General features: G+C 32.8%; 1 protein-coding gene across 3 annotated transcripts in view; it reads right to left on the minus strand.

The window, feature by feature from the left end:
• The window catches only part of LOC127728720 (uncharacterized), a 48174-nt gene extending 30262 nt beyond the window's left edge, over positions 1–17912 (minus strand). Inside the window, exons 1-2 of one of the 3 annotated variants that reach the window (XM_052236369.1) lie at positions 17802–17912; positions 6373–6445 (exon numbers count right to left, since the gene is read on the minus strand). The gene's annotated coding sequence lies outside the window, so the exon portion shown is untranslated. Of the gene's footprint in view, positions 1–5146; positions 5226–6372; positions 6446–7328; positions 7345–17801 lie in introns of those variants that run through there. The other 2 variants (XM_052236368.1, XM_052236370.1) reach the window with 2 other exon arrangements.
• Between the last annotated feature and the right edge of the window lie 934 nt (positions 17913–18846).

An 18846-nucleotide genomic window follows, 5' to 3' on the forward strand; every position in this document is an offset into this window, starting at 1 on the left:
AAAAAAAAAACCCAATAGACAAAAAGCACCGAAATAAGAATACTCGTTGTTACTGAAAGCTAGTTCAAAGCAAAATACAACTAATACTAGTAAATAAATCATGTTCTCCCATAATAAAGTACCGTCAGTTTCTACTTCAGGTATCAATATAAATAATAGTTCATTCATATTTGGGATATGTAGTGACTTTAAAGTACATACTCATTTTCATGTATCATTTATAATGTTATGATATAATAAGTTTATACGGCCTTTCAACATAAATTCAATTATGATCAGTAAACGTACATCAGAGTTAGCACTACTGTTTTGCAACCAATCATACAATACCACTAGTACATTAAATAGACGCAACTCTAATATATGAGAGGCAACTCAAACACAAAATAGATAATCAACTTAACCCAAACAACAACAACAACTGAACTACAATCAGTTGCAATAGGCTTAACTAAAATATCGGTATGAGGAACAGAAACAATGAACCGTACTTAAATATGCTCGCTGTTTCTCGTAGTTACAGATAGCAAGCTTAAATTAAGTATCCTGCTGATAAGAAATCACGCCGTACTTCAATTTATATCGTTTTCTGCATTTAGTTAACATTTTATACAGCAGTATAGCAAATATCATCTTGTGAAACCCTCCTAAACTATGCCAAAAAAAAATAATCCAGAAGAAACATTTTGGTATTGCTTTAAAAAATCAAACTGTCTTTTCAAAGTCGTGAACGGACGGTGAATGGCCATGCTCATTACTATAATCTTACCACATATGAAATAAACACTTAATAAATTGTGTAATGAGGGAATAAATATTCAGATAAACATGACATGGTGTATGTATTTCAGATGAATTTGAAACAAGACAAAACAATGTTACACTACCAAGGTGTACGTCCTCACATCCGACTCTGATATATCAGATCTTATTACAAGTCCCGATCTGTAGGAGGGAGAGGATGCTCCAAGCAACACCAATGAATCAAACCCCCAAAAAATGTGATGTGTGTTTGATAGAGTTCACTGAAAAATGCAATTTAAATCGGCATATGAAAAAGCACAATGATATGATGGTGGAATGTGAGACATGCCACAAGGTGTTTTACACCAAGTATGATTTAAACCGTCACTTGGACTCCCTCAGACATGCAACAAGGTGTTTTACACCAAGTATGATTTAAAGCGTCACTTAAGACTCCGTACATAAAAATGTAGTATTTAAATGCAGTACATGCAACAATAGTTTTAGATCAAAAACAGGACTGAAATACCATATAACAGAACATGACAGCCAATACCGATTTCTATGTACTTATTGTCATGATTGTGGCAAAGGATTCAATTATAAGAGACAATTTAAGGGACATAGAGCGGGCCATGAGGGTGAGAAGAATTTCATCTGTACCAAATGTAGAAATTCATTTCAATATGAAAACAGTAGAGACACTCACTTCAAACTTTGTGGAAAGAGTAAAGATAACTATGTTAAATGTGATGATTGTGGGAAAGCCTTCAAATGCCTCAAGTATTTGAAAGAGCAGTATCACTAGAGACAAATTTCTATATTTATGAATGCTGTTGTGAAATAACTACTCCCTTTTTTGCAGTGATAATGTTTTTCTTTTGTGGTCTTGGTTTCCAACACGTAATTGCACATTTTTCAAGTTTAATATTGTTGTAATTCATATAGATTTGTTGGTAACAGCATAATAATGACAGAAGGATACGCACTTTTTTTTATTTAGTCCTTTCTCTACACTGATATGCGAGAAACGTGCCGTGTGCAATTTTTAGAGTATAAGCATGCATTTCATGTACGCCGATTGAAATAAGTTATTAAAAAAATGTTACATAGAATAATAAAGAAACTGTGATTTTTTGTTAGTTATTATTAAGGTATTCCTTAAATAGTTTATTGTGCAGATTTCAAGGCAATCAGAAAACAAGGAGGGGGGTTAAGATTTGTGAAATTTTATATGACAGTTTATTGTTTCATTCTAACAGTTATTTACGGCTTTTACCTTTATACATCTATTTTGGATTTAGAGACGATCCCCTTCATTTTTCCTTTCAGAGTATAAACAGTCGGAACCGATACTTTCCATAAATCTCTAATAAGACAACTATCCACCAAAGTTCAATGAAATTGATGTAAGTAATTATAGGCAACCGTACGGTGTTCAATTATGAGAACACCCCCATACCATATAGTCGGATATAAAAGGCCCCGATATGAAAAATACGAAACAATTCAATTGAGAAAACCAACGGCCTAATTTATAACAAAACAATTTACGAAAAACAAATATGACAGACATGAACCAACGTCAACAATTGAACTACAGGCTCAAGCTTAAACTATAGTCAAACATGTATAGAAAGGTTACCCTCGGGACCAGAGAAAACTAAATTTATGAGAGAAGTGACCTTTGAATTGAGAATCAAAATGGAAAAGTTGACAAGAAGATGTTGTAAAGTGACAAAGGGATTAAATAAAAAGATAATTGTATATCAAAATAACTAAAAACATTTGATTGTATTTACCTTTTTCTCGTCATGAATACGAAATATGTCCAAAAAAATGTATTAAAGTTTTTAGTCAAGAACTGTTTGCTTTCTCTAAACAATCCACATGAAATGTTGCTTTCGTTAAACAATCCACATGGAATATTGTATTGCTAATACTAAGAATATTCTGGCTTTTAATAAAAAATGATGGAACTACGAATTTACTTATTCCTGAGGCAGCACACAAGTAGGCATTGAGCACACTAATCATCTTCACGATCACAGATAAAATGAGTCATTCTTTCACTGTACCATTCATGAAATATCAAGATCAATATATGGTAACGCAGCTTAACTTGTCAACTACAAACCATGTATACATAAAACTCCTACATCTGTTGAAAATGGTGTAAAAACTAAACGCCTGGATACAAACCACATCTCCGTATTCTTATATAATCAGTTCATCAAAAGATGTATTTTTGCTTGCAGCAAATTTCATTTATTACGCTTGTCGCTGCATAATTTACGATAGGCTTTGTTTGATTACTAAAATGTTGTGTATAGCATCAAATTCACAAATTCACAAATAACAAGTACTTGGCTTCAATCTTTATGTTGAGACTTGATTGCTTAAATAACACCTTTTATGATTAATTGATTCATCATACGAAAATTTTATTGATGAACAGTTATAAGTAGAACAGAGAAAGGATTAAAGGATTGACAGACCAAATATGTGTGGAGTTCACTTATGTTTTACAAACAACCATCCCAGCTTACACTAGATAATTAATTTTTTAATGACCAATTCCTAACTTGAATATAATTAACATATAATGAACATTGTTGACATCTTGGATACATATAATTAACACTGAAACACTGAACACTGGTTTATGTCTCAAGATTGATTTTTCTGGCATTTGACACTTCGAAGTTCCAATTTGGCTTTCACAGGGGGTATTTCACTTTTAAAAAGACAAATGTAACACACAAACAATACTTGCGAGGAAATGCAGAATTTGATATTTGACCTTATCAAAATTATTACACAACAATTAGAATATATAGCAAAAGGAGTGAGGTCCGTCTTCTCCCATTGAATGATTAACATATCAAATCTGTGTGTAAAGCCATGTGCATATGCATATCAGTCTGTCCAACTTGATATAGTTTAACAGAACTGTTATTCAATTTACCACCCACTAACCCCTTCCTATCGGCTTCAACAATGTTTCATAACAAGGAAAACATCTCAGCTTTACTGGTGATTATTGTTTTTTTTAATAAATGTATCCCCTTGATAGAATTTTATCACTTGTCATTTCTAAAATTTCATTCATTATTTTTAACAAATATATTCTATAGCCGGTTTGATAGACCCCTACTACTCTACCAGCACATACGCTATCCCTATTCGAACCTTGTACACCCCGGCTGCAGATGAGACGCCAGGTCTCATTTGCAGGTGGATACCCCTTGTTCTCCATTCCCCGGCTGGCGTATTGTCTGATAGGCAGGTTCTTCCTCAAACCATGGAAGTAAAATGAAATATTATACTTCCATGTTCAAACTGACGATTGCAAGCTGACATGCTCAGACAGGAATTGTAAATTCTTTTGTATACTCAGTATTTCTGCTTATTATATTGAGAAGGACATGATAGATTTAAAAAAGGGGGATGGAAGGTAGATGCAACTCAAGGTGGGTTCATTTTCTATGGATTTCTACATGCATTACGCAAAGAAAAAAACTTTAATTAACACTTTTTGAGATGTACTCGAGATCTTTATCACTAGACCCCTTCCGCAGCAACTGTGTTTTGTATATCTTCTTATACAGTTAGGATTTTAAAAAAAATACTGATAACAAACGACTATCACTAACCTTACTTGAGACCGTGACATTCCGTTGGATAATAAAATATTTTAAGGGCTCATCCCTCCTCCTTTGATATCTCTATTTCTCTCAGATTTTAAAAGAAATTGTGAAGAAACACATTTTGTTGATGCTGTTTTGATAGTGTTAGGCCAATCTCCTTAAAAAGATGGCTAAGTGGCAAACTGGATAATCCGGATAATCCGGAATAAGTATTTTCACAAAATAAAGAAAGGGACAACCGCTTATATAGCTGATGTACTAGTTGGTGAAGAGTATCAATACATATTTAACTGTACGGTTTTTTTACAAGAACGAAAGATATATCAAAACCTATTTTACTGAAAGCCATAATGACGCAATCAAATTATGTTCATTGTATATGCAATTGTTTTTCCTTGTTACGTTGTCATGCATTGGATGTATGAGAATAAAGATAAACAACTTAACTTTCGTTCAAGAAAGTGTCCAAAACTCAAAACTATTAAATATTAGTGGGGAAATATATGAAAAGTTGAAAGAGCTTGAATATAAAAATGAAACAAGCCAAATACTAGTCCTGTGTAGTGAAATAATATGGAAAATGACCAAATATAATAATAGATCTCTACCTATTTTAGTTACAGTATATCGGTCCCTTTTGATCAGTCGAAATCAGTTAATTGCATTGGTTTTTTATGCCAATTTAAGAAGTAATTTTTAACCTCAACATTAAAGGAGTATATGTTATTAAGATACAATATTTGTTACTCTACCTCAATATAATCTTGCAACTTCCTCTCTTTTATGTGTAATGTAGTTCAATTGTCGATGATACACACATCTGGGCTATTTATGAATGCTGTTGTGAAATAACTACTCCCTTTTTTGCAGTGATAATGTTTTTCTTTTGTGGTCTTGGTTTCCAACACGTAATTGCACATTTTTCAAGTTTAATATTGTTGTAATTTATATAGATTTGTTGGCATAATAATGACAGAAGGATACGCACTTTTTTTTTATTTAGTCCTTTCTCTACACTGATATGAGAGAAACGTGCCGTGTACAATTTTTAGAGTATAAGCATGCATTTCATGTACGCCGATTGAAATAAGTTATTAAAAAAATGTTACATAGAATAATAAAGAAACTGTGATTTTTTTTTTAGTTATTATTAAGGTATTCCTTAAATAGTTTATTGTGCAGATTTCAAGGCAATCAGAAAACAAGGAGGTGGGTTAAGATTTGTGAAATTTTATATGACAGTTTATTGTTTCATTCTAACAGTTATTTACGGCTTTTACCTTTATACATCTATTTTGATATCTCTCTTTCTCTCAGATTTTAAAAGAAATTGTGAAGAAAAACATTTTGTTGATGCTGTTTTGATAGTGTTAGGCCAATCTCCTTAAAAAGATGGCTAAGTGGCAAACTGGATAATCCGGATAATCCGGAATAAGTATTTTCACAAAATAAAGAAAGGGACAACCGCTTATATAGCTGATGTACTAGTTGGTGAAGAGTATCAATACATATTTAAATGTACGGTTTTTTCACAAGAACGAAAGACATATCAAAACCTATTTTACTGAAAGCCATAATGACGCAATCAAATTATGTTCATTGTATATGCAATTGTTTTTCCTTGTTACGTTGTCATGCATTGGATGTATGAGAATAAAGATATACAACTTAACTTTCGCTCAAGAAAGTGTCCAAAACTCAAAACTATTAAATATTAGTGGGGAAATATATGAAAAGTTGAAAGAGCTTGAATATAAAAATGAAACAAGCCAAATACTAGTCCTGTGTAGTGAAATAATAAGGGAAATGACCAAATATAATAATAGATCTCTACCTATTTTAGTTACAGTATATCGGTCCCTTTTGATCAGTCGAAATCAGTTAATTGCATTGGTTTTTTATGCCAATTTAAGAAGTAATTTTTAACCTCAACATTAAAGGAGTATATGTTATTAAGATACAATATTTGTTACTCTACCTCAATATAATCTTGCAACTTCCTCTCTTTTATGTGTAATGTAGTTCAATTGTCGATGATACACACATCTGGTCTACAATAAATATGAGAAGAGATAACAATAATAAACATTACATTTACATTATGATAATCATATTTTGATTAGATCAATAACAGCATAATATAAAGATACACTTTTATCAGTCTCACAGGTCCAAGATTCAACACAGATGTTATCAGAGAAAATGTTGAAAATTTATTCTTTAAATTAGCCAATTATAGACAGAAGGACAATTTTGATGAGAGGAGTTAATGTCCAGATGGATAGAAAATTACGACCGCTAACCGATAACAATTCAATATGAATGGATATACACGGGCTGTGTTTTCTGATCCTAAATCCCGACCCTTTATGCGTAAAAGCCATGATTCTGACAGTGATGAACACACATGAATTTTTGTCTAAATGAACGAATTTAACTGTGTATGAAAACCGACTAATTCGCATATGACTGCATTTCCGAAAATATTGGAGAGCATAAATTAATTTTGGTGATTTTTTTCTCAGAATTAAATTTGTCTCATTGATAAAGCTGACTGAATTAGTTCCGAGTGTTCTGTGTCCTTCAGATTTGTATCAACAAACGATAGAATAAACGGGACTTTCCAAAAATTTTAATATTTCAACTGTTCGATAATGAGCAGCAAGTGCATCAATACAGTTTGTTTAAAAATAGATTCCTTATCTGCATGATGATTGCGTGTAAACGATATTAACACAGTGAATGCTGATTTAGTCAAGATTTACATAATTGCAATATCATTTATTAAAAACAGAATGCAGACAAATATGTAAGAAAGTTCATAAAAGGGTATAATTGAGGTCCTCTACCAACATGCTACATCGTTGGGGATAAAAAGACGAACTCGTTTGTAAATCCTTTTTTACTGCTCTAATTATATATGCGTGCGTCTACCTTAAGATGTAGTGGGAGAGAAAGAGAGATAGAGAGTACATTTATATTACATAACAAACATCGAGCCGGAACACCCCGTAATTTCGGAATGATATGTACTGAACAATGGGGGTAGAAGCCGTTTGGCAAAGGGGAGGGCGAATTGCTCTCCACTGTCAAAAGTGGAATGTGGGTGACACAACTATAATTTTAACAAACTATTCTTACATTTTAAAAGGGAAAAATAAAGTATCATTAAAAGCAAAGTGAAATAACTAAAAGACGTCAATTTTTTTAAAAAATTAAATTGTAATTAAAGAGGACACTGACTAACTCCTAGACTATTAGATTATAGATGTGTGTAATATTTAATTTCTGTTTTCTTGTTTGTTTGTTTTTTAATAATACTAGAACACACCCGCGACATAGCGGTTCCGTGACTGAATTAAAGTACCTAAGCCTTATTTTCAGCCTGGATTTTTAGTATTCGTATTGTCATTTGATAAAGTCATGCTGATTATAAGGTGCACAGTTTTCTCTGCTTTCAAAATCTTTCTGTTTGGATCCGTCCTGGTTTTCTTACTACAACCGGAAACTACTTGTAGATATATTTTTTTGGTCAATGATTGAATTTAGTAGTGTCAATCCCTGAATAATGACGAAGTTCAGGAATGATTATGACCCAAGTTGAATTCTTTGATTCGTCGTTTTTACGTCATAGATATAGGAAGATGTGGTATGAGTGCCAATGAGACAACTCTCCATCCAAGTTACAATTTATAAAAGTAAACCATTATAGGTCAAGGTACGGCCTTCAACACGGAGAATTGGCTCACACCGAACAGCAAGCTATCATGCCGGCTAACAAATTGGACCTCGTTATTTTAGTAGTATAGATATAATGCTATAAGAAAAATTAAATGTTTCACAGTGGCTTAAAATAAGGATTTTATTTAAGTTTAAGTTGTATTGTGACTATCATATTTATTCATGACCTTTCAAATCATGATAATTATTGCCTATTAAACTTATCATTTTCAGATTTACAGAATTTAGACAATATTGTAAAATATAAATTTGCATAACATGAATGACATGTACGATGTATGATAGTTAAAAATAGTATTAACAAATATACCGAACTACCAGGTAAACTCAAAATAGGGGAAGTTTATAAAGCCTGACAAATTCAAACATAGACTACTGTATCAACCAACGGAATGGAAAACAATTGTCATATTTCTGACTTGCTACAGTAATTTTCTAAACAAAAAATGGTGGGTTAAACCTGGTTTATCGCTTGCTAAACCACTTGTATGACAGTTGTTTATTGTTCCGTTATATTGACAAAATAGGGTGAGCAACCCAAACAGACATAACTTGGTTAATGAGACAATAATTAGGATCCAGCAGCCAACACTGTGTAGACATACACCATAGACTACTACACAACGAACTAAAACATTCAAACAAACATACAAATAAATCTGACTAAGGCGTCAACAAAAAAGTTTTTTTTGTATAGTTGATAAAACATACAGTTTATTAAACATAATGCCGTACTACATAGAATATACTTTCCCGATAAAGTACAAATAGGTAAAATATAAATACAAGTGTAAACAAAATGAAAACAATATTGTAAAAACCTCTCTCGTGCGAATCGCACCTCTGGACCTACCTGCATCTTTTTATGCTCGACTTGTTATGCGCAAAATATGTATGTTATCATATATAGAAATATCTTTCTTTGTACAATTAACTTGATTTTATAAGAAATAAAGAATCTTGAATCATTGGTTTAGAACGCTCAAAGCAAAAAACCTGCATGATAGCTGGATGCACAAATACCGAGTCACGCCAAGAGTCATACGACTAAAGGGAACATAAAAGCACAAAGACAAATAAAGGTAAAACTGTTTAGTAAATAATAAGATAAGCAATTTTAGCACCTCGAATCTATAACTCAAGACCCTCTTGTATCATTTGTGAAGTAGACACTGAATATTTATCTTTTAGGTTTTTGTTGTTTCTGGTGAACTTTTTTCCGGAGAAAAAGGACGAGACGTTCTTTGACAAAACCCTGACGCATTCTATTTTTGCAAAGACACCGATGACATATTACAAAATAAAAGCAACTGCAAGCTCTTGAATATCGTACGAGTTGAGAATTGTATAATCCACACGAGAGTGAAGAAAATTTATATAATACAAAACTAAAATCGTCTCGTTAGTCATAGATTCTGTTATTGAGATGACCGCTATAGTCAAATTACAGGTATATGGAACGGGGACCCGATTATTTCCCCCATTACTTCAATACAATTTTATCAAAATTAAGGGGCACATTTTTTTATTCCCTATATTAGACTGCAAAATTTCAATTACTTTTTAATACCAGTAGCCCCCTTCGTAGTTTCTTGGTGAATTCTTGAAGGATCATGACCGGCATTTAATAGAGCAATACAGGTTTGAGTATTAATAAGTGTTATTTTATTAACTTCCTGATTATAATCGAAAATAAATTTGGACAAATTACTCAGACAATCGTCCCCTCTATACATTTCAGAATCACTTAAAATTTAACAGAAGTTGAAAGATTAATGAATATCCTTTAGATTTATTACAAATTTAAGCATCTTTACATAATTTTCATCTCGGTACAATATCCAATTTAAATGATGGTTGATTCATTAAGAGACTTAATTCGTGGGTACTGGACTGGTATCCTGTAACTGGGATTCTATTCCATATGTCTAGAAATGAGGTGGAGGAAGCTGTGTCTGTGGTTCTTAAATCTCTAGTTCAGGAGGATATATTTATGAGATCCAATCAGAAATGTTTGGAGTGTTAATCTTAAGAACATCCTCAATATACTCCGACTCATATGAAATTTAGAACAGGTCGACCAGGAGAGGTGCACAGTTGGTTCCCATAGGAATGCCGACAACCTGCTGGAAAATTCTACTTCCAAATTCAACAAATATGTTGTCAATGAGAAACTCCAGTATACTTTTCACTTGTTTTTTGGTGAATCATGTTTTATTTTCGGGCTCATAATTAACAAAATTTGCCGAAATATATACCAAAACAATAAATTTGTATCATATGGTACCTTTTTAATGGAGGAAAGCAATGTGGATTATTTCTTTTAGACGGGTTTTCAATTTCCATGTGGTATGTTAAAAGTTAGTTATGGAACTCAAAGATGACCACATTATGAATATACATGTATTCAAAACATATTGTATTAATCCTCTTAAAGTACAGTTTAAACTGGTCATAAATATGGTCAATTAATTTAAAAAATAATCTATTTCAAAAGAATTACTTTTCAATGAAATAAAATTGTCCATCTTAAACCCAAAACTAAATATTTATTGCAAAAGAGCATGGGTGGTGGACTGGTTTTTATCTCCTGTGTCTTTAATGTTGTAATAGAGCATGAGTGGTGGACTGGTTTTTATCTCCTGTGTCTTTAATATTGTAATAGAGCATGAGTGGTGGACTGGTTTTTATCTCCTGTGTCTTAAATGTTGTAATAGAGCATGAGTGGTGGACTAGTTTATATCTCCTGTGTCTTTAATGTTGTAATAGAGCATGGGTGGTGGACTGGTTTTTATCTCCTGTGTCTTTAATGTTGTAATAGAGCATGAGTGGTGGACTGGTTTTTATCTCCTGTGTCTTTAATGTTGTAATAGAGCATGATTGGTGGGCTGGTTTTTATCTCCTGTGTCTGTATTGTTGTAATAGAGCATGAGTGGTGGACTGGTTTTTATCTCCTGTGTTTTTAATGTTGTAATAGAGCATGAGTGGTGGACTGGTCTTTATCTCCTGTGTCTTAAATGTTGTAATATGCATGAGTGGCGGACTGGTTTTTATCTCCTGTGTCTTTAACGTTGTAATAGAGCATGAGTGGTGGACTGGTTTTTATCTCCTGTGTCTTTAATGTTGTAATAGAGCATGAGTGGTGGACTGGTTTTTATCTCCTGTGTCTGTATTGTTGTTATAGAGCATGAGTGGTTGACTGGTTTTTATCTCCTGTGTCTTTAATGTTATAATAGAGCATGAGTGGGGGACTGGTTTTTATCTCCTGTGTTTTTCATGTTGTAATAGAGCAAGAGTGATGGACTGGTCTTTATCTCCTGTGTCTTAAATGTTGATATATGCATGAGTGGCGGACTGGTTTATATCTCCTGTGTCTTTAATGTTGTAATAGAGCATGAGTGGTGGACTGGTTTTTATCTCCTGTGTCTTTAATGTTGTAATAGAGCATGAGTGGTGGACTGGTTTTTATCTCCTGTGTCTTTAATGTTGTAACAGAGCATGAGTGGTGGACTGGTTTTTATCTCCTGTGTCTTTAATGTTGTAATAGAGCATATGGGTGGTGGACTGGTTTTTAGCTCCTGTGTCTTTAATGTTGTAATAGAGCATGAGTGGTGGAATGGTTTTTATCTCCTGTGTCTGTATTGTTGTAATAGAGCATGAGTGGCGGACTGGTTTTTATCTCCTGTGTCTTTAATGTTGTAATATGCATGATTGGCGGACTGGTTTTTATCTCCTGTGTCTTTAATGTTGTAATAGAGAATGTGTGATGGACTGGTCTTTATCTCCTGTGACTTTAATGTTGTAATAGAGCATGGGTGGTGGACTGGTTTTTATCTCCTGTGTCTTTAATGTTGTAATAGAGCATTGGTGGTGGATTGGTTTTTATCTCCTATGTCTTTAATGTTGTAATAGAGCATGAGTGGTGGACTTGTTATTATCTCCTGTGTCTTTAATGTTGTAATAAGCATGAGTTGCGGACTGGTTTTTATCTCCTGTGTCTTTAATGTTGTAATAGAGCATGAGTGGTGGACTGGTTTTTATCTCCTGTGTCTTTAATGTTGTAATAGAGCATGAGTGGTGGACTGGTTTTTATCTCCCAAGTCTTTAATGTTGTAATAGAGCATGAGTGGTGGACTGGTTTTTATCTCCCAAGTCTTTAATGTTGTAATAAGCATGTAATTAATATGACAGAAATGGACATGTGTTCACAGTGGGACTTTTCTTAAAGCGTTAATTGTTTGTCAACTTGATGGTCAGATCATGGAAGTAATCAATATAATACTTCCATAATCAAAATTAATCATCTGCCTTAACATTTAATTAAAGCAGTAAGTCCTGGTGTGTGGTTTCCCATATTTTAGGGACACACACATTTCAATACAAACATAGAGGACTGAAAATCCAGATAGCGAACCATGGTTTTGTTATTATTATATTATTTTTCAAATAGATACACAAATAGTTTTCAAAATCAATATCGGTATATTTACTGTGTCGTTACTTTTTACGTTTCATTTCAAAAGTACTAGAACACTCCCGCGAAATCGCGGGCATTTAGAGCGTTGTTGATTGTATGACGGTAAACTGTTGTAGGATGAATTTTAATAAAAGATTTTATGACTGGAGTATTCCAGGAAAGCTATCAAAAGTCTAAGGTACTTGGGGACAGTACAATTTTTTTAGCCCTCCCCCTTTTTCCAAAGTCCGTTTTTTTGTTGTTGTTTTCTGTTAATTTCAATTACATTAGCGTTTTTTTCTGTACACTATGAACATACATAATAACATTTACTATATAAATATAGTTTATTTGGTATTTATTATCAATCCATGGAAATAAACTTGGAATTGATAGCAAATAGCAAATTATATAGTATACAGAAAAAACGCGAAAATAATTGTCCTGTCCCCTTGTACTTATCTATGACTTAAAAGTCAGTCCGAGGACGGAAACAATATCCGGACGTCTTTATTTTCGTTTTTCTCCCAAAAAAACCCAAACAAAATATTTGCAAGCGAGGATGACAAATGCGACTATGCATGGTACCTATAGGACATAAAAGCATGATGATTGATATTATGTGGAAGGAAAAGAAGCGACTCTTCTCATTTAATAGTATAGATAGATAGTTTACCATAAACCCTTTAGCACGATTAGTTGAGGACTCCTTAATAATATTATAAATTAAAACAAAAATGAAATGAACAAATAGGTCCACAATCAAGTTCAGTTACAAAATCAAAATTGAAGATGCACTCCAGTAACCAGTCTTAATCAGACAAAAAGTCACAAGACAGAAAGTCACAATTAATAAGCAGCTGATTAGTTTACAATTGTTACGAATATAGATCATGTAGAAGAACGAATTCTTGAAATAATTTCTATTTATAAGATAAATTTGTAAACCATTTTATTAAATTATTCGAATTTTTGAAACAATTTCTTTTATAAGAACCATTTTATTAAATTATGCAGTTGTTATTTAGAGATCCTTCATGTGTTTTAGTCTACAAAGGATATATGTCTTGGCACCACAAAAGCCCGTCAAGTAACATGCGACTTTGACAGCTTGATTTCTCAACAGCAATTTGATCATTTATTATTATTTAATTTTTGACAATCGATTTTATTTACAAAATTGTTCACTATGTTAGTTCAAGAAAAATTTCTAAAAGATTTGTAAAAATAATTCTTTTGTTAAACAAAGACAAAAGTTATCTCATTGTGATTTTTTTTTGTCCATGTCTTTTTTGTCCTATGGAGGTCTTTATTACATTACTCCAGTCTTCCCAAACCTTCTTCTATTCTCTAATTGACAGAAAGACTTCTTTAATCTTTTTATTTACTTTACAGTTTTCCTTTTATTTGTCTTCGTGCTATTACAGTTTTCCCTTGATTTTTCTTCGTCACATTACAATTTTCCCTTTCTTTGTCTCTGTGCTATTACAGTTTTCCCTTGATTTTTCTTCGTCACATTACAATTTTCCCTTTCTTTGTCTCTGTGCTATTACAGTTTTCCCTTTATTTTTCTTCGTCACATTACAATTTTCCCTTTCTTTGTCTCTGTGCTATTACAGTTTTCCCTTTATTTTTCTTCGTCACATTACAATTTTCCCTTTCTTTGTCTCTGTGCTATTACAGTTTTCCCTTTATTTTTCTTCGTCACATTACAATTTTCCCTTTCTTTGTCTCTGTGCTATTACAGTTTTCCCTTTATTTTTCTTCGTGCTATTATGTTTCTTTTAGTCGTATTACTTTTGGCGTGACTCGGTATTTATGAATCAAGGCATTCCTGGTGCCGGTTGGTCCTGAGGTGCGATTCGGACACAGGAGGTTTTTACTGTAGTTCCCATTTTGTTTACATTGTATTTATATTTTACTTAATTTGAACTTTATCGAGAAAGTATATACTACATGTATACGGTAGGTACTATCAACTACAAAAACTTTTTTATCGGCGTCTCTGTCAACTGTTAGATATATATTTAAATTTTGTTTTATTTTTTAAGTAAGTTGTGTTCGTGTCTGTGATGTATGTTTACAAAGTTTTGGCTGCTGGATCCCAATTATTGTCACATTAACCTATGCCGTCTGTTTGGGTTGCTAATTTTGTTAATGAAACGGAACTATAAACAAATGTCAAGTGGGAGGTTTCGCTAGCTTTAAAACCCAGGTTTAACCCACCAATACCTGTGGAATAATGCCTGTATCAAGTCAGGAATATGAAAAATGTCTTTCACTCGTTCCGTTGGTTTTTGACGTTTGATTTTGTCAGTTTTTATGGACTTTCCCCCTTTTTTTGAATTCACATTGGAGTTCGGTATTTTCGTTATACTTTTTTTCTCGTATCGATCTTTTGAGTTAAGCCAATTGCAATTGATTTAACAGTTTGTTCTTATGTTGTGCTGTTATACCACTGCCCCAGGTTAGTGGGTTGGTTGAGCGCTCTCAAGTTATAAGTGTTTTTTGTTTCGGAATAATTAGATTATGATAGATACTGTTCATGTTCTCTTCTTTTGTGCATGTCTTAGTGAAATTTACACATCAAAAACATTTCAAAAGATGTTTTATTCTTTGTCATGAATATATTATATTATAAAATACAGAGAATTATATCAACCTTTCAGAGGTTTCAGAAACGAAATTTCACAATTACAGTTTTTAAATATAACTAAGACCATATTTCCAAGTTAAGGATTTTCAAATGCTTCCGATCTTCGTGATCTGCAAATTAATGGTCATTTGTGCAAAATGTACAGCATTTGTTTTGCATAAAAAAAAATGTAAGTAATTTCAAATGTAAATCATAATTAAAAATAGCTTACTTTTGGTGGTTTTTTTTCTGAATGTTAATGACGTCTTTACACTAAATCCATTGGATGTTGGATGTGTACTGATTGATATTTTAGTCTTTTTTTATTAGTTGTTATTGGTTTTGAACTACTGTAGCTGTCAGTAACTGCGAGCACTCTCAGACATGTACTTATTTTTTTTTATAGTGTTTTTTAATGTTGCGGTGATGTATAAATACCCTGCCACGTCCGGTCTGTGTTTTCGTTAGATGTTTTATGTTTCGTATCGATCTGATGAGTTAAGCCCTTCTCAACTGATTTTTGTAGTTTGTTCTTATGCGTGTACTGTTACACAACTGTCCCAGGTAAGGGGTGGGGAGGGTTTGGCGCCAGCAAACTAGTTTAACCCCCGCCATATATTTATGTGCCTGTCCCAAGTCAGGAGCCTGTAGTTCAGTGGTTGTCGTTGATTTCATGTCTGTCATATTTGTTTTCGTAAATTATTTTTGTTATAAATTAGGCAGTTAGTTTTCTCAATTGAATTGTTGAATATTTTTCATGTCGGGGCCTTTAATAGCCGACTTTACGGTATGGGTTTTTTTCATTGTTGCAGGACGTACGAATTTTGGTGGATAGTTGTCTCATTAGCAATCATACCACATCTCTTTATTTTTATACTTAACTTTTTTCTTCGCAACTAGTTATATCAATGAACAAAGAATTGAGTTTAAGTAGACCAAAGAGGGAAATTAGATCTGACAGAGTATATATCTTTATGCTTGTATACATATACATTTATTTATACTGGGTGTCTAATTTTTCTGGCTAGCCGGAAGAAAAGTTAACCATAAACATCTCTATTATTCCGGTCGTCCTTTTACGCATGCGAAAATGTTCAATATCAGCAGCAGTTTCATGTGGCGAAATGTGTCCCGGATAAGGTGTCGGATTTCAAACGCGCGTATGTTATGGACGTTTTGAGAACTGGAAATCGTGTTTAATATAGATGTCCTGAAGAAAATTACAGAGAACGAGATTGCTTTAAAACAAATTTCTGTAGGATAGACTCCAGAACAAGAGAGAGTGCACACAAAAGAGGAATAAAGCGCGGAATCAAACTGAAATTGCTGATTTAAACCATTACATCAAGGATCATAACCCCACGGTTTTTTTTAATACTATTCTGTTTTATTTTATTTTCTCAATTAAAAAAAAATACTATGTTTTTGCGATTAAAAACACAATATTACTTTGGGGGCAGTTAACACGTGCCTACTCTTTTCTCCTATTTTCTATGTATTAAAGATCATCGAAAATCTAAATAAAAATTCTTATTTGACTTCTAGGAAATGATAAATTCACTAAGGATCTAATCAGGACTCATAAATGTTCATGAAAGCCAAAAATCACTGCCCCGCCTCCTAACCTTGCAGGAAATTTATAGGTAGAACATAAAAAGGGAGATGGGCATTTTTGACCCTATTCCATTAGAAGCAAAGTAAAAGCATTTTGATTTATTTTTGTGAATGGAAACAATTTGTCGGTCTTTGTTAATGTGAGTTTTCAAACTACAAGAGGTATAACCAGAAATTCATTTCAAGGAGAAACTTACACGCTCTGTAGGGAGTTTCTCTTTTTTATGTAAAAGCAATGAAGTACTCTATAGTCAATATAGTACTTCCATGGTAAAAGTAAAGAAGTACCATTAGCTAAATATCAATCTTGTCATGTAGAGTTGCAAGAAGACACCCATAGGAAGTATTATCACTATCAATAGTATTCCCTTTTTAATATTAGTTGCTGGGATAATGCTAAATTTTCATGGTACATGTACTTAATATTAATTAGTTTATATATAAATATATATATACAAGTCTAAATTGAAAACAACGTTCAAACCTATGATTGCGTTGGATAAAAACCGCAATTTTTATACGTGTGCATGCAAAACAAATTTCTTGGTAGAGGGGTCTAAATACAGCACAAACAACATTTTCCAAAAGACCCAATGAGTGAAAAAGTATATTTTAACAAAACGCATTTGACTAGCAGGTCGAACAACTGATGTTCTTAAACCCTGCTGACTGCCATTGGCGATATATATATATATGGCAGTCAGCAGGGTTTTAGAACATCCGTTGTTCGACCTGTTAGTCAAATGCGTTTTGTTAAAATATACTTTTTCACTTTTTTGGTCTTTTGGAAAATGTTGTTTGTGCTATATTTAGACCCCTCTACCAAGAAATTTGTTTTACATGCACACGTATAAAAATTGAGGTTTTTATCCAACGCAATCATAGGTTTGAACGTTGTTTTCACTTTAGACTTGTATATATATATGGTATATATGTATCATATCTTGAATAGCCTATTTACCTTTTTCTCGTGATGAATACGAGATTTGTCCAAAAGATGTATTGCAGTTTTTTGTCAAGAAATGTTTGCTTCCTTTAAACAATCCATATGATTTTTGCTTTTCACGAAGAATATTCTGGCTTTTAATGAAAACTGATTGAACAATGACATACTTTTTCTTGCGGCAAGACATGTAGCCATTGAGTACACTAATCATCTTCACGATCAGAGATAAAATGAGTCATTCCTGTACTGTAACAGTCATCAAAAAAGAAGAAATATCAAGATCAATATAAGGTACCAGCTTTACATGTCAAGTACAAACCATGTATCAAACTTATACATCTCACGGTTGAAAATGATATTAAACTTAATGCCTGGATGCATTCCACATCTCCTTATTTTTATATTAGTAACGGAGTATTAAGAAAATTTGTCCATAAAAAGATTTATTTTTGCAGCAATATCAAAATAAAGTTTATATAATGAGATTTCAAATTCACAAATAACAAGTACTTCTCTTCGGTCTTTATGTGGAGACTTGATTGCTTGAATAACCCTTTTCTGATTCATTGATTCTTTATGACAGTTTCCGGGGAGACGGTATTAGAAGTTGAACGATGTACATTCTTCGGGCCGAATGCTTTTCTTACTACCTAATTGGAAGATATTGCTGACTTTACAATAGTTTAATAATAACTTCAATCTGTTTTTTCTCAAGTTTATACATATATTATTAAGTTATGAATGGCATCTTTTGTCCATATAGAAATAGAAAATGTGGTATGATTGCCAATGTGACAACTTACCACCAGAGAACAGATGACGTCGAGGAAAACAACTATAAAGTTCATCTTATGGCCTTCAACAATGACCAAACCCCATCCGTCTAGCAATCTCGTGAACTCGAAATCGCTGACAGGTCCAAAAAACATTGCTGCTGAATTTTTTTGGGGATATGAAATAAATGACTGTGAGAACGGCACTAGTGATGTTATAGACATTTATTGAAAATATCTATTTGGATCAAGAAGGTTCTATACACTTTTACCTTATTATTATAAGA

The sequence above is a fragment of the Mytilus californianus genome, unplaced genomic scaffold, assembly GCF_021869535.1.
Source record: "Mytilus californianus isolate M0D057914Y unplaced genomic scaffold, xbMytCali1.0.p SCAF_2, whole genome shotgun sequence".
Classification (NCBI taxonomy): domain Eukaryota; kingdom Metazoa; phylum Mollusca; class Bivalvia; order Mytilida; family Mytilidae; genus Mytilus; species Mytilus californianus.